The 22,347-nt window shown below is 39.9% G+C and overlaps 1 protein-coding gene across 1 annotated transcript in view; it reads left to right on the top strand.

Moving 5' to 3' along the window:
• The window catches only part of DPP10 (dipeptidyl peptidase like 10), a 262,870-nt gene that overhangs the window by 9,939 nt on the left and 230,584 nt on the right, over window positions 1-22,347 (top strand). The window lies entirely within an intron of this gene.

The raw sequence follows: 22,347 nt of genomic DNA, 5'->3' as shown, positions 1-22,347 counted from the left end.
AGAGTTGGAATTCTCTTAATTACCTATTCCATTTCTTTTTGTCAGGTGTTCTTGTCCCACCTGCCCTGCAGTGGGGCAGGAGAGATCCTGAATGGGTTTGCTTATTGCTCACCTCTAGATGAGGAAATGCTTCCACTGGATTAATATTCTGCAAGTGTTTGCATGGAATTATGTCCTTTGGCACTCCCTTGGCCTGCTGTGCATTCAGTATTGCAGTGCCATAACTCCTGGGTAAGCCCACGGTAGCATTTCAGTTTGGATCAAAAAGGTACCAGTGAAACAAATCCTGATTGTCCCTGCTGACCTTTGGCTTGCACCCTGGAGCAGCTTCAGAGTGTTTCAGAACTGGATTCCTTTAGGATGAAACTAAGCAAGCTGATGTGCTCCAGGAGCAGCCTTGGGGTGCTCCAGCTGTCCATGGGTATGTGATGCCCAGGATCAGATTAGAACTGGTCCATGTAACCCCCAGAAACACAGAACTTGTGGAAATCAGGTCCTTAACACATGTGGCTTCTCTCTCCAGTTCTGCTGCTCTCTCATTGTTACACAGCTTTAACAAACATAGAAGGTGAGGCATAAATGCATATATTTAAAAGCAATGATATGATTTTGGTTTGTTTTTCACTTGTTTTAGGCCTGATACAAGTACCTTGCATGACTTGTGTTTTTTTTATTGCAACACTGGCTTTGTTTCTTACATGTTTGGAGGTATTTGGTTGCTATTTTTCAAAAATACCAGCCTTTGTTGCCTCCCCAGTCAAGATGGAAATACACTGACACAAATGAATGGGTTGCAGGTGGTGAAGAGGTCTCAGTTTCACTAGAGAGATGCTTGTGAGGACTGCTCAGAATGTTGAATGTGGGAGAGAGAACAGACAGAAGGAAAGAAAAGAAGTATTTTGGGGGGTTTATAGATCATACGATCTTCTGTAACTGAGATTTTTTTATTTAGTACTACATAGGTGGATGTATCTGAAAGAGTACCACTAACTTGGGAGAGGATGGGGATTAGTAAATTGGATATTAAAAGCCCTTGTTCTGTTCTTGGTTGGTTGCAAAATTTTTGTGTGACTTAGGTGGGTCCTTGAAGGCTGCAATTTCAGAAGTATCATCAGAGTTTGAGGTGTGTTGTTCCAGGAATTTGAAATGTCAGAGTTGCCTGTGATGGACAAAAATATCACCAGTGTATTTGAGGTTAGTTAACACTTGAGAAAACCTGGCTGCCTTTTCAAAGTGCAGTATAATAGAGAGGTACACATGTGGTGATCTGTTAGTAAGACAGTGGTTGGTAGTCAACATGAGTCTAAACTCACCAATACATGTGAATTCGTGTGAGGAAAACACTAATATTTAGATTTAGGAGTATGCTTACAATCCAGAGGAGTTGCAGGAAGATGGTGTTATTGGTGGTTTGCTGAGGTTTGGGATTTATGCCCTGAAGGCAGGAGCCTGAGACAATGAGACATAGTGATCATAGTGGTTGTCATTTAGGGTGCAGTTACTGCTCCCAAAGTGTCACGCTTCCATAAGACTGGGTTTGCTCTGTCAGTGGAGCAGCTCCACTGTGTTAACACACGTGCTATTCCTGCTGAGGGGTTATGGCAGTTTGTTAATACTCACCCTTGGGGACCCCTGGTGGCCTAGTGGTTAGCATGCAGGACTCTCACCTCTGCAACGCAGGTTCGAATCCAGCCAGTTCCCCGGGCAGATGGAGTCCATTAGCCCTGTGAGGCCATCCATCTGTGAGAAGGTCACTCTAAACAAACCTACGTCCTGAGGACCTCACTGCCATTGTCCAAGCTTGCTTGGCCCCGGCAGATGAACCTTAGGATTAAAGGGTGGGCTCAGTTCAGCGCAGGCTGTGTCTCACCTAAAAAATCCATTGCGCAGGCTGGAAAGGTAAAAGACCTTTCCCCAAATCTTCGTTCGCGAAGACTGGCCATTATTTTTTTTTTTTATAATACTCACCCTCAAGAACATCTATGCAGCCTGGAAGTTCCAAGTGGAAGATTTTCTGTTTATCTCAGTACAGATTTCGTCTGTGCTTGGAGCTTCACATAAGAAAATTTGTGAAGTCCTGAAAAAAAAGAAAAGAATATATTAGAAAATTAATTTAAACTGATTTTCTTGTACGATGCATTCTCCATCCATTATTCCAGAAAATATCCTTAAATTGTAAATAAAGGGCATACTTTTGAATGTTGGGTATGTTTGAGTATAGCTTTCAATGATTGGCTCAAAAGTGGTGAACTGTGCTAATTTTAAAGCAGCATTTTATAAAAATAAGTCTATGGTTTTGGGTAGAATTAGTATTCCCTGTTTGTCTGACCCCAGCAGATAGGGGCTGTAAATTCCTGGTCTGTTCTCACTGCCTGCACAATCCCATGTGACTCAGCTGAGCAGGATAGACTCTTAACCACTCACCTATTTTTAAGTGATCTATGGATGCTCAGGACCCAGACTGAGTGTTGCTTTCATACCACTGTGAGTCTTTCCATCATTTCTAGGAACTTGAACTTGCACTGGTAATAAGGAGAAGAGGAGCAGCACACAAAATTGTTAGCAAATTGCAACATACCAGAGAAAAACAGTTTTGTTTTTTGTTTTTTTTTTTTTTTTGCTTGCCTGTGTTGCACTTAGTGTGCTCAAGTACAGTATGGAGTAATGAGCCATAGTCACATTTACATGGAAATGACTTCCCTTAATGAGGGGAATGGCATTATCTATTTGACTGTAGTGGATTTCCATTAAAAGCAGGACTTCACATTCACCATCAAAAATATGTGCTGGCCCGGGCTTGGTGGAAACAAGGTACGTAAACAGAAGGGATGGATGAGCTGGAAATCTCTGGCTTTGACCAGTTAAGGGAGAAAACAGACATAGTGTAGGAGCAGAAGTGCCTTCCAGGTGCTGGTCTGTGTTGCATTCAGGTGTCCTATCTTGCACAAATCATAACAAGAAACGATAGGTACATAAAATGAAAAAAAAAGAAAAGAAAGTGAAATAAGGAGCATATTTTTTAAGTCAGGCAATTTAACCCTTGGACTAGAAATGCTGAGGTAAGTTTTGAACTCTTCACCTTTTGATGTCTTTGAACAAAAAATGGTTTCCAGAAAGATGCCCAGGCAAAAATTTTTGGTCCTTGGATAAAGGCAGTATCCCAGGGAAATGGAATGGGTTGTAATCTACAGGAGATGAAATGATGGGGATGTCTTGGTTAATCAGTGATTTACTAGTAGTTTTACTATTGTTGATAGTTGATATAAATGAACTCCTGTGAGAACCCCCCCCCTTTATTAGAATCATCTCTCTTTTTTTCCCTTTCTGCTGCTTGACAATGATAGAAAGTTGCTCCTTTCCTTTTTATAAGCTACTGTAAATCTTTGTTGTAATAGCAAAGGAATAATGTGTTATCTTATATCTGAGCTAAAGAGAACTTTTCCTGAAGAGCTGCAGACTGAAATATGAAATTCTACTGGTTTCCATGCAGCACTTGACAAAACTTAATCTATATTTACTTTTGGGACTAAAATCTGCAGCTGTGACTAAGAAAAGGATTTCAAAGTCTGTACTTTTGCAGCATGTAGTCAGCATTCATCCATGACCTGGCCTTAACTCCCATTCCAGGGCCTCAATCTGGCTGTCAGTATTATGCAAACTTTTTTATTTCTTTTTCTTTTTTTCTCTTTTCTCCCTGAGAGCTCAAGAATTTTAATTATATTACATCTCACTTGCTATAAAAGTTGGTGGTTTTTTTTTTTCCTTTTTATTGCATGGGCTATTGCAGTGAAAGCGACTTACGATGTGTCTTCCTTGTGAATATGTAATATGGTGGTTCAGTTAAAGCAGGCACAAAAAGACATTAACACTTGTTTTGTAGCTTCAGCAGGTACATGGTTGGCTGTCCAGATGAGTAATGTCCACCTAGCTTTAGTGGAGTGACTCCATCTGTTTAGTGTATCAGTTATTCTGCAACTCAGGGAGGTATTTTCCTCCCAACAAGTCTTGGTATATTGGGACTTGCTTTTGAGACCGAGCCAAATCTAAAGCATTGTTTTGCTATATTGTCTCTCTCTTCCTGACCCTGCACATGATGGGTGGACAAAGTCTGTATTTAAAAGTGTTTGTAGAAGCAATGCTTAGTCATTAAAAATGAGTTAATTGTTTCTACAAAGGCTTTTGGATATAGCTGACAGACTACTGGGAGGCTTTTGCCCTTAAGGGGTTTCTTGAGGTTCTTGGTGAGGAAAATGCTGTGCTTTGAGATTAAATTATTCAACAAGTGTTTTTAAAAGTAATTAAATCTTCTAGCATTTAATGTTTTATGTATGCAGATTAAAAATGAAGGTTGCTTAAATCGCGACAAAGGGAAGTTTATTCACACTCAACAGATGGTAATGTCTCTTTTGTGACTGGTGGAACACTGTTGAGCCCACTTCATTATATTGAATATTGAACCGTTATATTAGCGCAATTTTTTCTAAGTGATAGCGTTGTTTAAAAGTGGGCAGTAGAACTTGATGCAGTACAGCCCTTGCTGTGCTAAGTAGTGCAGAATATTTCTTTTTCTGTCAAGTATCTGATTTATAGACAATTTTTCAGCTTGTGTTTTTGAAATGGCCAGGTGAGCTATACAAAACTCAACAGGATCAAGAGGCAGAGCAAAGTAATGATTTTCTTGTTGGAAAGTAATAGACATGCCAGTATAGCATGTAATAACAGCAGGTTTTACAGCGTGCTGCAGAACAGCAGGAATGTGAAACACATACGTTACATAAATTATCTGTGCATACATTTCTGCAGAGTTCTAGGCTACAGTAACTCATCGTTTTGGTTTTTTTTCTTTCTTTTTTCCAGTTACTTATAGTTTCAATACATGAACTCCTTCAGCCCTTTAAAAATGTTACCCATCTCTCTCCTCCGGAATGAGTATCTTATCCTTTGGATACATATACTTACTGTTCAGGAATCAATGAATGGTCTTTGAAATCTAACAACAAATCAAACCTCACCAACAGAGATGGTGTGTTGCCTTCAGTTCAGTGTAGTAAAGCTGCAGCACTGTTTTGTCCTGAGAAAAGTCAGGCTTGTTTCAGTTCCTCTAAAAACTCATTATTCTGATTTATAGTTGTCCATAATTTTACATATTTTATATGGATACACACAGAGGCACACACACACACTGTCCTGCATGTCTTGTGTTTTCATTTCTGTACTCATCAGCCTATATCATGCGTTGTCACACTTGCCCCTCTGATTCCTCCACAGTTTCAAAAATTAAAGTCACCAAAGTTGCTCACAATTATCTGTGCAAAGCATAGAAAAGGCAATGTATCATTTTGGGTTAGAAAAGCCCCAGTTGTTGGAGAGAGATGTGTCAAGATTGTAAATCCTTTAAATTTCTTGGGCACTGAAAGGCTTTGCAAACCCATCAAGTAAACCAGTGGTAACTCCGAAATATCTTCAGAGGCTCTTCATCAGTTTCCACTGGTCCTGCAGAAAGCATAGAAATAGGTGTTTCTTAATCAGCAAACATTTCACTTTTTTGTTCCACTGGGACAGAAACTTACAGATGATATTAGTAGATTTTTTCCATGTGAGAAAAGATTCTGCCTTTTGAATGTTTTTGTCCTGCCTTGCATGAAGTCTTTTTTTTTTTGATCAGGTTCCATTGGAGAAAGGGAATGTTATGATGGAGATAACAAACAGCTCTTTGTTATCAAGATTTAACATCATTTGGGAAAAATCAGAAGTTAGTCTGCTTTTAAGATAGTGCCCAAAGGCAATGCATTCAGCATGCAGCCTTCTCTGATGTTGGTGAAGCATGAAATTTAGGAGTCTCCAGAAGTTCACCTCAAGTATAGAACTTCTAAGTAAAAACAGGATGGGGAGGCTGCCAGGAGGTTAATCTGGGTGAGGGTGAGTTGTTTTTACCAAGGAAAGCCTGTTCCTTTATGGATCTCTAAACCAGGGCTCTTGGTACAGAGGCACAGAGCTCTGAATCTGTCAGAGTTGCTGAAATATCCCATCTTTTCTAGTGTACAAGGTTGTAGGACCTTTCATTATTTCTCTTCAAAGCAACCACTGCTTTTTTGAGGGCTCAATTCTTCAGCTACATGGCACCAAAGACTTCGTTTCTGTGTTTTTGTACTTCAGCAGTTCCAGTTTAATTCTCGGAGAGCAGATGGTTTCAGTGTTTCTGGAAGTTTTATTTATATTGTGACAAGGCTTCAGTCCTCATCCAAGATTGAATTGCTATTGGAACATTGAGGGAAATGAAGGCATTTTTCTGAAGTCTAAATAGATAGGATAAGTATCAAGTGGATGAAAATTAATAGTGTTATCTCCATTTTCCATTTTTCTATTTCAGTTTTTCTAAAACAGCAGTGAATTGCTGTGATTTGACAAACCTACCAGCAGTTTGCATTGGCTGTCTCTGAAAAGGGGACAGTGTCTTTCCATACAGAGGGGAAGAAGGGAGGGAAGAGTATTTGATTCTCTTGAAGTGATTAGATTTTTTAAAAAATCACTACATAAACGGAATATTGACAAACAATTCCATCAAGTTGGAAAAGAGGCAGTAAGTTTGTGTATTGGGAAAAGAAGTAGCTGCGGGATATCCATGTGGCTTGGCTGGAAAACTTTCACTAGAACTTTAGGATTATTTTCATGGTGGCCTTTCTTGCTGAAGGACTTTCGGTGAATATTAATAATTCTATGCATGTAAGGAATTAAATGAGTATCTTTAACATACCATACAGTGTAACCTCAGATCTTCTGCAGTCTGTGTTATAATTATTTGTGTATACTGTCTTGGAGAGTTCATTATGAATCCACTGTTGGTATCTTGAATCCCAGTATGAGTTTGAGCTATGCCAAGTGTTGAGTTGTGGTTCTGCTTTGCTTTAGTGCTCCATAACCTTGGGAATCAGGCACCTGAGCATGGACCATCGAACCTGGAGGCTGCTAAAAGCCTCTGGAAACAGGAAGATAAAGCAGGTAGTACTTCTGAAAAGGATTGTGAGTGCATTCATCCCATTTCAAAGCTATAACACTGACTTTTTCTTCTCCTTTTTGGGTGCATGCCCAAAGAGTCTTTCAAAAACTTTCAAAGAGTCTAATTCTGGGAGAAACATTATGGTTTATTTTGGGTTTTATTATTTTGCCACAGACCAAGAGTAGCCTTTTTGTGCCTGGATTTATGATACGGGATATGTATAAAAGCTATTTATTGTCTGCTCTTTGCCCCCAGATTTTTCTTCTCTTTCTTTCAAAATACACTTGCGTCCCTGGAAGTTGTCCTAGTGCTTGCAGTCAAGTTTGGAAGTTTGGGGGCACCAAACTTCCATCTCTTGTGATGCTGAATGAAACTGTACTTGAATGAAATGATACCTGTCTCCCAGGACAGTGTACATTTTGGATAGTGAACACTTCTGATGCAGCGTGAAATGATACAATGAAAGGTGCTTTGAAAATGCGAAACGTTGTGACTGTTTCCCAGAATACAGAGCTTCCCACTAGAAAGTGCTCATACATATGTAGCTGTTACTGTTAAGATTTACCTAAGTTTTCACCTTGGGATATGTGCTGTGTAAATTCAGTTGGAGATTTTGTCGATATTTTTCTTGGAAGTTAATGAAACTACGAGTAGCCCTGCTGCTCAGAGAAGAGCTGTATTCTAATTCACCATGCTATGGCTTTGAAGAAATCAGCCTTAAAGAAATTTCTCCATTCTTACAAGATACTGAAGTGGTAAAGCTGGATGTAATCCATATTAACCCTTGTTTCTAAGCAATACAGCTTAGAGCAAATAACCCTTTCCTCTAATCACCCCTTACCCTCTGCAGTGTAAACTGATCTTGGGGGGAGCAACAGAACAGTGAGTAAAAAGCTTTAATCCAGTCATCCAATCCCTGAACATTAAGCTAAAGCTCCAAATCCCATTTTCCTGTTCAGAAATGTTACATAATAAAGCCACCAGTTGTCTGGATGTAATCCGCCTCTTGCTCCCGTGCTGCTGGTCAGTGTGAAGGGCTCCTGCAGTGGCACACGAGGTTGGATCACGATAAATAAAAAAGATATTGCAACAGTTTTTGGTATTTTGTTATAATTGAAAAGGCCAAGGATCTGGGGCAGCAGCACATGCAGCCAGGGCAGTGCAGAAGTGTGATGTCGTAGGTGCTTAGTGTCAACACCTTGTAATTTAGGTATCACCTGGTACAGCAGTTGGTAGCCTGTGGTGGTGTCACTGTGTTGCCTGTCACCAGCTTATTGCAGGCACAGCAATTTCTCAGTCCCCCTGTTTCTGGGTGGGAATAGGGTGATTTGCTACCATTTGAAGCTGCAAATGCTGATATAAGGGTGCAGAAAGCTATCATGATACCCCCAGATATGGGGGTAAAAACTGGAATACTTTATTGAACATGCAAACTCAATTTAAGGGTCTTGGGGGCTGGACATGTTAATGAGGAGGACGGTTTATGATAATTGGGGGGTGGACTATGTTAACTAGGGGATTACACAAGTTTCTATTACAGTTACACAGTTGATTAATATTTCCCTTAACCAGGATTACATGGAGGGGAAGAAATCAAAGAGGTTTCAACATGGTCTGATAACTTCATCTCAAAGTCCTTCGTTATCCTGCTGTAGGAGCCAGGTTAATCCACATGGTTGTACATCAAGAGGTCTTGTGAAGGAAGGTCCAGTCCTTCAGATTAAGGGATTTCTCTCAGCCTCTGTTGCCCAAGGTTTCCTGTTTAATCCTAGTAGTTCCTTTTCTCTCGGTATCCGAATTTCGGACTGCAACATGCTGAAGTGTGGTTTCAGCTCTCCCAGCCATTGGAAAACCTGAGAAGAAAGTCACAGATTGATTTTACAAACTCATTGCTCTGTAGTGTGACTGATCAACATTCAGAAATGCTAAATGCTCACAACATTCTGCCTGAGGTTCTTGGGCTCCTGAAAACCACTCTAAGGCAGAAATTATTACAAACCAGTAGACAGTAACCAATTTTCACGCCAGTGTAACAAAGCCTTTTCAAATAATTGCATGAAAATACAACTTTGAAACATGTATTTTCTGTATTTCTAGTGCTACTTATCAGATAGGCATCAAGTTGTTAAAATTAATCTTCATTTCCAAATTTCTTTGAAGCAAAACACTGCGACTCTGACTGCATTATTATTAATCCCTTGAGTTTACCAACATGTGGACATCAGAAGGGATGCTTTTTTGCTTTGATTGGGCTTTTGTGCAGAGAAAACAGCACATGCTCTGTCCATCTGCTTCATTAAACTGTAAAACCAATTTAATTTTGTAACGTTTTAATGCATAGGCATTAAATATTTTGTGGATCTTGAGTAGCCGTCTGGCTTTTCTATTTTTAAATCACACTTAATCTTCTGTTCCAGGTTTCTGGGTTGCTTTTTTGTTCTTTGGGTTTTTTTTTTCTTTTTAATTTGAAAGTCATCTTACCTGACTTTAAGCCTTTAGATGAAGTTCTTTAATCAGCAGGGAGGATGAGACAAATTTTAGGTATTTTAACAGAACAATTCAGGTCATCAGTGTTTTGCTGTTAATTATAGAGGGTAGCCTGGGTGACTTTACTCTTAAATTAGATGCCTACAGTGATGGTGAAATGAGTCTGGATGTTAGCCTGGTGAAATGATTTCAGATCCCAGTACAGGCGGGTTAGATCTCAAATGCAAAAATTCTTTTATGTTTTTTGTTCATTGCTATTAAAAATGCATTCTCAGAATCAATTTTTATGAACATTTCCTATGCATAAAACATAGCAGTGTCTCAGCTGGATTTTTCTTCAGATGATTTCCTGCATTTCCTTTTGAAATGGAGAGCAAGCAGAAGAAGCTTCAGTGCAAGGAGGAACTAGGCAAGACTGTCCCAGCCAGTGAAGAAAGGGGACTTGGTCTGCACTACCTTTACTGTGATGGTGTGAGACTGCTGACTCAGAATCATAGGATCTGCTTCAGGGCTCATCTGTACCCAAATGGTGCTGGCATAATTCCAGGGATTAATTAGAGTTATGTCATGATTTCAGTTGTCTCAGGTTTCTGGTTCCCAGGGGAGAAAGTGGCATCGTGTCAGTGTGTTCTGGTGGCACAAAATGTAAACCTTAGACAAAGGTGATTGACAAAGATTAACATTCTGTAATTGGGAACTTTCTCTAAAGTTAAAGACCTTTGTGCTGTGTATTTTTTTAAAACAACTAGCAAGCTCTTCAGAAAAGTGTAGTGTGGATTGGTATAAACCCCCATTTTTCTGTGTAACAATAGCCTTAGAGTTGAGTAAAAATGACATTTTACTTTGTTTACTAGCCTTGTTCTTGAGAGCATTTTGCTATTGTGAGTGCAGGGAACATAAAACATACTGATCTCTCTGAGGCTTGAAAAGTTCCTGAACATGCTTTGAGATCCACACTTAAATAGTATAGTACAAATGATACGTTTTTCACTACTGAAATTTAAAGGAATAATTTGTTCCTTATGCAACATTGCCCAGGCTGTTAGTAGGCTTGTTTTATATTTTCACTGTCACATGAAGAGAGTGGAAATCACCGTCATAGCAACTTTAGAAGGGAAAAATGAAAGTGTTACCTCTCTCCTTAAAGCATCAGCTACAGGACAGGTGTTTTTTTTCCGAAGTGCTCTCATAAACTTGCAATAGAAAGCTCTTTTCCACTACATTGTATGCGTTCTGTTGGGGTTCAAAGCCAGGTTCACCCTTAGGTGTCCTAAGTCAAGAGAACTGCTCTGTGTAGACCATGGCAAAACATAACTCCAAGCAAGGAAGGAAAGAGGATTAAAATACTGTTTATCGGTGAAGAGAGCCAAACCCTTTGCTCTGAGCTCTTACCCTGTCTGAATGGCCTCACTTGTTGGCATCAGGGTGCTCTGTGTTGACATTACTGCAGCCCTTAAAGGAAAGAGGTAACAGCAGTGAATTATTTCTGACCTCTGATTGAATAGTATTTTCAATGGAAAAGATCAGCAAAGAGAACTGGCTATATTGCAGAGTCCTCCTGACTTCCCCTTTCCTTCCACACTGTGTCTCCCTGTGTTTTGTCTTGCTGGAAGTTAGTGTTGTGCCTTGCTTTCCTGGTGCTCTGACACAGGTGGGCAGCTGCCAGCCTTGTTAGGGGCTGCACCACACCTTTGTAGGAGCACATGATGAAAATTTGTTTGAAGAAGTGTGGACAGTGTAAAGGTGACTCTTTCTGCTACATGCAGGTCTGTAGAACAAGCAGGGACGTCATGGGATAAAATCTGGCAGGGAATGTAGCTCAGACACTACAGCAGGAAGGGGGTTAAGGAGTGATTTCTTCCCAGCAATGTGTTGTTTTATTTTTGTTTGTTTGTGGAGTGAGTGCAGTCAAGACACAATCTCTACATTTTTCCCACGAAAGAAGAACAAAAAGAAGATTTATGTGAGATAAATGCATGATTACTTTTCAGGATCTGTAGTCTGATTAACCTTTTCATAGTACAAGATTGTCTAATGAAGAGCAATAATAGCCATGTAAAGTCTTACTGTATAATAATTATTGGGACTGTTTTGAAAGATGTCTCACAGAGAACTCTAGATGTCAGCTGGTCAACCCAAAAGTCATTTCAACACGATAGAGATCATTATGTGAGATAAAGGAGATTCTGATGAAAGATATTTGTCAAAGGTATGTTTCTAAAACCTTTCTCAGCAGTGGAGCCTGCAGGATGCTCTCAGCTGATATAGCACATTGTTGAGCTTCAGATCAAAATTACGTTCAAGTTGATCTTGTTTCACCAACCACTCTTTCTAAGGCCCTAACTATGTGCTGATTCCCACCAGTCTTCTGGATTAATGTGTTAAGAAGATGAAAGGCTCCAGCTATCATATTTCAGAAATAAAAAGTTCTGAAGTATCTTATGTTTCAGCTATTTTTGGTTTGCCTCTTGAAAAATTTCCATCCTCTCCATGTACCAGTTTTGATTTCCCCAATGTCTTTTTTTTTTCTTGTTCTTGAAAGTGGACAGGAGCAGATCCTTCACTCATAATCAGCACTCAGGAATTACAGGTGCCATAGGGTGGGCTTGGTTAGTGTCCCTTCAGGCTGTATGTAGCCTTCTTCATCAAGGCAAGAGCCCTAAGACACAGATAGTGTTCCACTGAAAATCAGGACATGGGAATAATTGGCGGTGCATGGCTGGGTTAGCCTTTACTCTCATCAGTGAGGAGGACCATTTGCGTTCAGGGTCCTTGGCATCTTTCCCTTGCTTTTGCCATCTGCTTGTTGCTGACACAGCCTGCCTGTGTTCAGGGTGGGTGCTGGTGCAGTTGTCCGTTCCCACGTATTTTAGGGAGTTCAAGTGTCTTGTTAAGCAGACCAGAAGCTCTAGACTTTTGGATGTGGTGCAGATCATGTGTCCCTTCATGCTCTGTGCATCAGGCCCTTGTCAGGATGTGGTTGTGGAAGCTGTGGCACCTTGTCCATGGCCAAGAGCCCCAGGGCTCCTGTCAGCTGCTGCAGCATTTTCAGCATTTTTGTGCAATGTCTCAAAATTTACATGAACATCTGAAGACAGACAGGGATCCTATATGTGCCCATTTCTATGTGTCTGTAATTCTCTGTCAAGGAGTAGCTGAGAAGGAGGGTAGAAGGGCATGCTGTTGGAAAGTATCTTTGTGCACTGCTGGTAATAGACTGTCTGGGATTGGCTTTACCCGCCTCCCCTGTGTGCAGATGTTTAAGGCAGGCCCTGCTGCTCAGGAAAATCCACTGAATTTGTGCTGCAGCTGTCTTGGAGGGTGTGAGCAAGTTGTGGGGTGAGAACCCAAGACCCTGGGTGAGCCCTGCTGCTCAGCTCTGGGTGAGCTGTGGGCTGTATTTGCAGGTTGAGGATGGAGCTGGGTCTCTCAAGAGGAGTGCAAGGACTGACACCCCAGGACTGACACCCTGGATAAGCACAGCCCCCCTCAGGAAGCATGAGAAGCCATCTAGGAAATGGCATTTTAAGAAACTGTAAAATTAGCAGTTGGAAATAATTGCATTGTGTCTTGTGTATTTCTTTTGTCAGTGTCTCCTGGATTAAGTTGTTCAGTTATTAAAAGAAGGAGGAGCCCCTGAGAGCTCTCCTGCCTTCCAAAGTCTCGGGCGGGGTGTAGTTTTATCCACAGGGTGCTTGTTACCTGGAGGGTCCCAGCGATGTAACACAGAAATCTGTATTCACATGCTGTGCTTTCATCACAAGAGCACATAAGAAACAGGGCCATTACTGTATATTAAAGAATTAATTGTGTGGCTTAGTTTATTGGAAAAGCTGTGTATTGATAGTAGAGAGCACTGTCTTGCAGGGAGCAGAGGTGTGTGACCTAAGTTGTGGAGTTCATTTCTGCAGTCGATCCTGCATCCTACCAGAACATCCTTCACCTCTGAAATCCCACCTGTGCCCACAGCAGGGGTGGTGCAGAGCTGTCACTCCCCAGCAAGGAGCCCTGGGGTAAATATCATATCCATGGGATTTTACAAGGGAGGAAGATGTTCATTTTCCCTAGTAGTAGGCAGTGCCTTTTGGTCCTGATCTAAGGTGGGAAGTGAGGCACAGGGCTCTATCCCTGCATGTCTCTTTAGAGGTGTTTGCTTCAAAGCCATAGGGTGGATCTGTTCCTCTGCTTCCTTCCCACTCTGACTCCCGGTCTGCGGAGGGGCGAGAGGTTCTCCTTGTGCTGTGTCTCCTCTGGTTAATGTTTCCAACAGAGGTGTGCTCCTGCACCGTATCAACAGTAACAGCCTTTTTTCCCCAAAGACTTGTCAAAGTTTCTTCAGCTATCTGTGCAATACTTTTATCTATTTATATGTAAGCAGCATTTAAAGGGACAAATGGCCTGTGTGATCATTCTGGTGTTCATTTTTTAATGCATTTAATTCCTGATGCTGACACTTCGTTTTTCAAAGTGGGATTAGAATTGCTGCGGATAAACAATGCCAGCATTACATACTGCAGGAGTTGGGTCCTGTGTAAAGCTCAGCCAGACTTTCTTATTGACAAAGCCTAATTAAAAATGGATAAAGTTAAAGATTTTCTTTCGTTGATAGTCAAATGTCCTGGCATGAACTGTCGTGTGCAGCTGTTCTTTTTGCAGTAACACAACGGGATTTAAACCATGAGTTGGTAGAAGGTTTTGATGCCAGTGCCTGTGGTCTCTGGGGATTCCAAAGAACCATGGGCTGGAACATGCCATTTTCATGAGCAACACCACTAAACCCTTCAGCACTGCTGCCTTCTCCCTATGTATTCTATTTAAAAGTCTTAAATTCATTTCCTGGAATAATTCCTCAATGCAGACACATTGAGCATCAAAGGCTTGCCCAAAGCTCTGGGGTGGACCTATTTATTAAGGCTGATTAACACTACATATGAATGAATGGCCCCCCATATATATTGGACCTCCAAGAGTTTGTAGCATGATTTTGGAGAAGTGCTTCAGAAGCAGTGCTAGAGCCATGGCTTTGCATTTATATCTGGCCTTTTTTTTTTTTTTGTAGATCCTGATTACCTTGAAATTACTTTTAAATTTTAGGTTTTATTCAGTGGTTAAATGAATATCATGTTTATAATAGTAAAAGGTATACAGAATGTCTTTCAGAATTAAAAGCAATTTTTTTTGCTTGTTTGTTTTCAGAGGGGTGAGTGATGACTTATGGACAGCTTTGTGGTATAGTGTGTTTTGCTTTAGGTTTACTGACGAATGGTGTTTTCTTCAACAGCAAGCTGGCAGGGAATTGCAAACAGTGACCTCATTTATCCTACTAGAGCTCACTCTTCTTGACGTTTTCATCAGCCAGTGGGAAGACGTTTGCTGTTCAACTGCTGCCAGCAAAGCTGGCGCTTATTTTTATCTCAGCGAACTCTGAATATTCTGAACATTGTGTGAGCTTAAATGGTGTTTTGCTCATCTTACAGGGTACCACATTTTGTGTTGAGATAGCAGCAGAAGCAGGCCCACAATGACTGAGGCAGGTTAGATCAGTGATGTATTTTATTACAGGTTTATGCAGCATGTGCTGTAAGGCTGTCTGTAATGCTGTGTACAAGGCTGTATATAATTTGAACCTCACTAGCTGGAAACCATTTTCAAAAATAATGCAATGTACTGATGCATTTCCTCTTTTGTAAAAGATGGAGGAAAATCTCCACGTATGTAATATTATTGCCTTGATCTTTAGGAAAGAAATTACTGAACCTGCTGGAGATCCATCATTTTCATATTTATTTTTAACTTCTGGCATGGAACTTAGGAGGATGTTTTGCAAAATTAAGGGTTAGTAGTTGAACCAATAGTGAACTGCTAAAAGAAAAACAATTATTCCTGCTTCCCTAGAAACAATGGGAACTCTGAACGGTTACCTAAAGGGTCTCCTACTCTAGATTAGTTGTTTTCATCTTTTAAAAGCATGCTTAAACTTCTGCAATACATGAATTGTGTAAAGGGCAAAGTCCAATGCAGCCTGACTTGGTTGTGCTGCATAGCAGATATTCAAGTATTTCTTTTTGTGTTGTAAGCTAGTGTGGACAAAATCCCTACAGTGTTTGTTGTGGCAGTGAAGGGCAAAAGTGTCCTTGCTGCAAGCTGGCAGATGGAGGTTTGTTGATTGTAGGTTGGCAGGTTTCTTTTGTACACGTTCTGGCAGTGATTTTGGTGTGTATCTTATTTAATGAAACTTCTCAGGACATTTTGAAAAATTAATTAGTGCTGTAAGAGTTTGTATCAATAATATTTACTTAATACTCTTTAGTTTAAACAAAAGAATACATATAAATAATAATATTGTAAATACTGTAATTTCAGTGGGTTTTCAGACTTTTAAAGTTCATCATTAATATACAAAGTGCCTTGACTGCCCCATTTTGCACTGAGTTCCAGAAGGATGTATTTAGGCAGATGTGGTGGTTCAGAGCTGATTGGAGCTTGTTTTGAGTTATTGGAATAGTTTGGTTTCATGAACTGAAGATGCTTTTTAGACAAATCCTCCATAAGAAGAGATACTTTTAGGTCTTTCTTGTGGAGAGATGTGGAATGTAATATTCAGCATGTATCCATTCCTATTTGAACATTTTGGATGCATCACTCATGAAAATATTTTTCTTTTCTAGTGCCTTTTTAAAAAGGAGATGGTTTGATTTGTCTTTACCTCTGTGATTCTTGATTAAGAAATGTGTTCACAGAACAAGAAGCGAGGCAGTGTGCTCGTGTGCTCAGATGCTTAGAGGGAGCTTTGATCTTGAGAGTGGAGGAAAGAAAAGGAATGTTATTCCAGTTGTATATGATGCCAAAGCTGCTTGATGAATAGGCAAGACATCTTTGGAGATGTTTCATTGGTGGATCATTTTTAGTAGAGAAAGAAGCAATGGTAAACTGAGCATTGGGGCCAAGAAACGATGGATCAGGGAGTTCTGAACCTTTGGCCCATAATGGGAGGCTTAGGAGCTGCTCAGGTGCCTTGCTGGGGTGTGCACCAGAGATTGAAAGCAGTAGCGAGCTGGTTTTGTGTTCCCCTGAGTCAGGGGGAGAGGAGGCAAAGCATCAGAAGAGACCTTTCCAGGGATGCTCTGGCCAGAACATTTTGTGGAACAATGACCCTCCCAAAAACTGGCACAGCATTTGGGCAGTGTCTGAAGCATGTATCTAACTGTGCTGTAGAGAAGTAATTTGCTTTATACTACCAATCGTTCTTCAGAAGCTATTTAGGTACCTGCCAGGAATATCTCTAGTTTAGCTGAGAAACAATGCAGTGGATGCACTGAGCAAAATAAGTAATTTAAAATGTATGAGACAGATGGGTTAGTAGCTTCATGTCACATCTTTTGCAAATTTGAGTAAATTTTTGCAGCTTTCAAGGTTAAGAAAGGCAGACTACTGATTTTTTTTTTTGAGTAACTGAAATCTCATTGAGTTTACTAGCAAGAGTTTTCTCAATCATGTAATTAATTAATGGTAAATACTTTTGGAGGTTGATGCTCTTATGCAGATTGCCTTTCCTGACTTCAGATTCTTCTGGAATAGGCGGAACTCTGATATTTGCTCTACAGCATTCCACAGAGTAAATACATCCATCTCAAAGACAGGACTGGCTAGTTTGCTGTGGAAGCATAATGAACTCCTACTGAATATTCATTTACTCAGTGTCTCTGTCCATATCACTGTATCAGTGTTTAATCCTTAACAAAGCTGCTTGTTACTGTTCTTATTTCCTGATTCTAAAACACAATGTGAACAGCATATAGTTCCTGTACTGTCATTGCACTGGACTTATAAAATCATTTGCTTTGCTGTCCTGAAAACAGTACTTTCATATAATTGAAGTTATTCTGATGGGATTTTTTTGTCATCTGCTTCGGGAAATGGCAGTGGTGTCTTTGACATATGAATTATATCTGATGCTTCATTCCTATGAAAAAGCTTATCATTATTTTCTAATTTTAGCTGCTGCTTATCCATAGCCAATGTAACATAAAATTTTTATGAACTGTGTTCTAATATCCTTAGTTGTATATATTGTTTATTTTCAAGATATTTAAATATGACTTCAAATACAGGCAATTATTGGTATTTAAAATGCATGGAAATACTTTTTATAGATAAATACAGAAGTATATCAAAGAAATAGAAAAGGCTTGCAATAATATATATGCAATGAATATGTGTCCTTTCACCATGAACACTCTGGGCGTGCAGGCATTGTTTTATTTTGGGCATCTTGAAACAGAAAAGTCCCACACAAGTAAATAACTATGTCTTAAGGCAGCAAAGGTGCCTCTTGGGGCCCAGAGGAGACCTGTGTCAAATGCTCTGCAGCACAGATAGAGCCAGCAGAGCTCTAAGCTGTGTGGGCAAACCCTTTCCCTGCAAGGTTCTTTTATGGACTAGAGAGATTGGTATGGTCAATAATTTAATATGCATTTTAAACACTTAGAATGATTTAGTGTATTACATAAGTGGAAGAGCAAAAAGCTATATCTATTTTTTCCAGTTCGTCATTTGTGATGATAAAAGGAGTTTTATTAACTTCACAGTTCATGGTACTCTGTTGATGCTCTTAATTTGTATTTGTGTTTTGTTTTAATCCATTAAAAAAGAAAGAAAAGAACAGGATTATACTGGGTTGGTTTGTTGGTTTTTTTTTGTAGTTTCCTTTTCCTTTTTCCTTTTCCTTTTCCTTTTCCTTTTCTTTCCCCTTTCCCCCTTTCCTTTTTTTAATTCCTTTTCTGGTCTTCTGTTTCATATTAGGAATATGCAATTTTTCATAAAACTGGAAGGTACAATTTTGGCTGAGTATTCAAACTTAAACAGGGCCTTCCATAACAAGCATGTACAATATAGACACTGAAACATGGAGGAAGGAGAGCCAAAGAGTCTTCGTCTGGGGCTAGAAAAACATGTATTCCCTGCTAGTTTGAAGGCTGAGAATGCCATATAAATCAGATTTTGCAATAAGTGTATACACTGCTAAAACAGTAGAGAAGGGAAATTATGAGCAAATAATACAGCTGAAGAAAAGAGTTTGAGAGACATCCTTTTCACTTACATTGGCCAATGAAGTGTTGCATGTCTACAGTGGAGTAAGGCAGAGTTTTTGGCTTCCTATACTCCGTGTGCTGTACTGGAACAGCTACAGGAACAGCAGAGAACATTAACAATCTTAATTTGCATTTTACTTCTTTGATTCTTGTTTGCCTCTATGGAGCCCTTGGCAGATGACCAACAATTCATAATGATCTGGAGTGATTTGTTATGCTTCTTAAACACTGATAGCGTAAGTAGTAGAAAATCCTGAAAGCAGGAAAGGTAAAACTTAAATTGGAATCCAGAGTATGTTCAAGAATTTGGATGAATATGAGATGTTTGTAGGAAAAATAACTTGATCAGGCAGTTCTTTAAGACTGGTTTAGGGATATTTGCTGGACAAGAACAACAACAATTTGCCACAGAAGTGTATTAAGGTACAGGAAAACACAGAAAGTTAGTAAAGGATAGGGAAAGGGCAGGGAGAGATTAGGAAAAGAAAATGTGTAAGAAGTTCAGGCAGACACAACAGTCAGAGGGTTTTCTCTGCATGATGTCTGCAGACAGTTCTTTTTGGAAAGGAGAGTTCTTTGTGGTCCAGATAATGGCCATAGAAACCCTTAGTGGTGATTACCAAGGCAACTTTGTAGGATGCTGTATAACAGATAGATTATTACTTAAAATTACTGAAATGTGGTGAGTGTAAACATTGCAAGTAACAGTTCAGCTTTGTGGTACATGCATGGGAAACATCATTGAATGAACATTTAATGAGAAGCTTTGCAGCTACATTCATGCCCTAAGAAAAGTTTGAATGCACAAGGATTCAGATGAAGCACTGAAGCTTAACCAAACTTTATTAGGAAAAAACCCCAACATTTTGAAAATAGATTATTGGTATTGAGTAATGCTTGGTTCATTGTTGTGATGAAAACTTATAACCCAGATCCAGGTTTACCACACAATAACTGTTATTTGTTCAAATAAAGATGTATCAATCCTCGGCAGGATCTAAGGAATTGTAAGGTGTTTTCTGTTGTCTAAATTCCAGAAAGGGTGTTTCATTTATCTTGAGAGATCCATAAAATATAAGAGAGCATTTCAGAATGTGTGAAGAAGTCGATAAAGAATTGTCTGCTTCAAAAACTTTCTTTGTTAAAGTACTGTATGAAAAGAGCTTACAGAAGTAAAGGTCTTCAGTTCTAGAAGGTTTCAGGGCTTACTCAACCAAAGCAATAGCAGCTTTGAGGGATCATCGAGGGCACAGTTTCAAAAGATGATTTATATAGAGTCCTACCTTAGAATTCAATCCCCATCTTCTCTGCCTGAGGTAGTTGGTGTGTCTCGCTATCAGCAAAGCCCTCATCGAGGAGGGGAGCCTTTTGTAGTGATCCTTTCAGTAGGGCCTGTTCTGCCTTTTCTTTAAAATGTGCTGGTGTCAGTCCACAAATCCTTGAAAAGTTTTATGAGGTGTGCTGCTATCATTGTCTTGGAAATCTATATTTGGGTGACTCCCGTACCTTAACCTGGTGAGCTGTGTAGTGCATCACTGTGCTCTGCTTAAGAAAACAGCGGGCTCAGTTTGGCTTTCATCTGCTCTGGAATCATCTGTGATTTGGTTACTGCTACTCCAGAGTTGCAGTTGAAATCAGACCCTGGCCTAATGTGTTAAGAAGCTGTAAAAAAATAACCCAAACCTGGTTAATATTCTTGTGAAGATGCATGCTGTAACAGAGCTTTCTGAAGCAGGACAAACCCTAATCTTCAACTCTGTCTTTCTGTCTTTATTTACTGTCAAGAAGTAGCAGTTAACCCTGAAATAAGGGACTGATGCATGGTAACCTGGAAAAAGAGAATTATTTCCAGGAAATTGCAAGAACACTTGCTGAAGTGAAGAAAGAAAAAGAAAGTCTTGCATATCTCATTTTTCTGCAATCAGAAAATGAGACTGTTGTGAAAACTCATACTGTTCATAATCCTTCTCAAAAGTTGTTATTGTCTTAATGTTTGGCAATATATAAAATCCTAGGCATGTGTGTGGAATACTAACTGAAGCAGTTTTAAAATTAATGTTACCTCAAAAATTTTTTGAATCAACTTCCTCTAAATTTAATTAATCACTCTCTGGCAGTTCAGATTTACATTCTTTTAAGGCTGGCTCTGATCCATGTTGGCATCTGAAGTGCATAGATCAGAACTCCTCTGAGTAACGGAGTGAGTCACGAAACAAATAGTGAAACTTGAAATGCCATGTGAATTGTTACCTTCTGCCTAATAATGAAACCACTGGATTTGGCAGGCAGAAGAGACAGTGTACAGCCACTGAAAATATTTTGTTTATGTGCTGTGCACTCTGGCAAAAGCTGTGCTCTTGGGCCTCTCTTTGCCCTGCAAACCATGGTCATAGAGAGCACCCACAAAGTTTTCTTTAAGCTTGCCAATTCAGAATGTTTGGAAAGCAATACATGATCATTCTCCTCATATTATCTTATCTCTGTCGCCAACAGCCCAAGAAAAATGTATCTTTTAGATAAGAACTGATAGAGAAAAAAATAATAAAAATATCTGTTCACATAGATCTGTCAGTATGGATGTGAAGCAGATGAGTAATAGGATCCTTTGTTAAACTGAAACTAAAGAAAGATTTGTAAAAAGAACTTTCTTAGTGGGAGAAAGGTTTGAGAGGGCTGAGTTTTATTATACTGTCTTCAGTGATGTGAACAACCAGCATGATGTGAGGTAGATTACTGGCTTAGCTATAGAAGAACATCTGTAGTTATGAATTGTCTCTTCCACTGCTGCCATCAAGAACAGAAAAAAAAGAAAGAGACTTTCATCCATTATAGACTTCTGGGGTAGATAAAAGATCATTCTTATTGGTAGACTGCTCAGTACACACCCAGGTTTAGGATTGGTAGTGGTGTCACTGTCTGTGTAGAGATGATGGAAATTGCCCAACTCTGAGTGAACCTCAAAGGAAAGTGAGCTGCAGGCGTGCATCCAGTCATCTGGGGGGAGTTCAGTGGCTCCAGGGGAGCAGAGCTCACCTCATGTTACTGTAGTTGCAGCTGTATTGTTTGTTCTTGCTAGGTAGTGCTTTCTGTCAGGAAGTGCAGAAATAGTGAAGTTTCCAGGAGGAAACTGTTGCTTACAAGGCATTCAGCATCAATGAAGACGCACTTGCTCTTGTTTCATCCAAGACTGCACAGCCTCTGTTTATGCAGGAGCCAGAGGGAGAAGCCTCCAGGCTTCTCCTCCCCTGTGGTTCAGCCTCTCTTCAAAGACTTTCCCCAGGAACAAGTTTTCATAGTAGCCTAGTTGGGCCCTCCCTCAAGCCAGACTCTGACCTGTTACATATCCTTTTTTTTTTGTTTTGTTTACTACTTGTTCTTTCTGTCATATGGGTGGTTCTCTATTTATAACACCATCTGTTGCTTATTAACTAACATCCCTTCTCAGCACTTCAAACTGATCTGTCTTTTGTGAAGGGTTACTGTGACAGTTTTCAAGTCAAAATGTAGAGCCGTAGCAGATTTGCCTCTGAACTCTAACTTGCTCTTCAAGCAGCTTTGACTTCTTACTGAAATATTTTCTGAGCAATGTTTTGTGCTCCTGCTCTGAGCCAGGGATGGAGAATGCTCCATGGTACCTATGTTTAGGATGATACTCTGTAATGGTGAAAACACCACCACTCTGTCTTCTGTCATCCTCCTTCTTCTGAAAGTCATTCAAAGGTGTTCCAAGAAGACAGACAGCAGATGTGTGTGGGTTTGTGCTGGTGGGAA

Source organism: Neopelma chrysocephalum, unplaced genomic scaffold, assembly GCF_003984885.1.
Source record: "Neopelma chrysocephalum unplaced genomic scaffold, ASM398488v2 Primary Assembly neopelma1_44, whole genome shotgun sequence".
Classification (NCBI taxonomy): Eukaryota; Metazoa; Chordata; class Aves; order Passeriformes; family Pipridae; genus Neopelma; species Neopelma chrysocephalum.
This window is presented reverse-complemented; position numbering and strand designations above follow the sequence as displayed.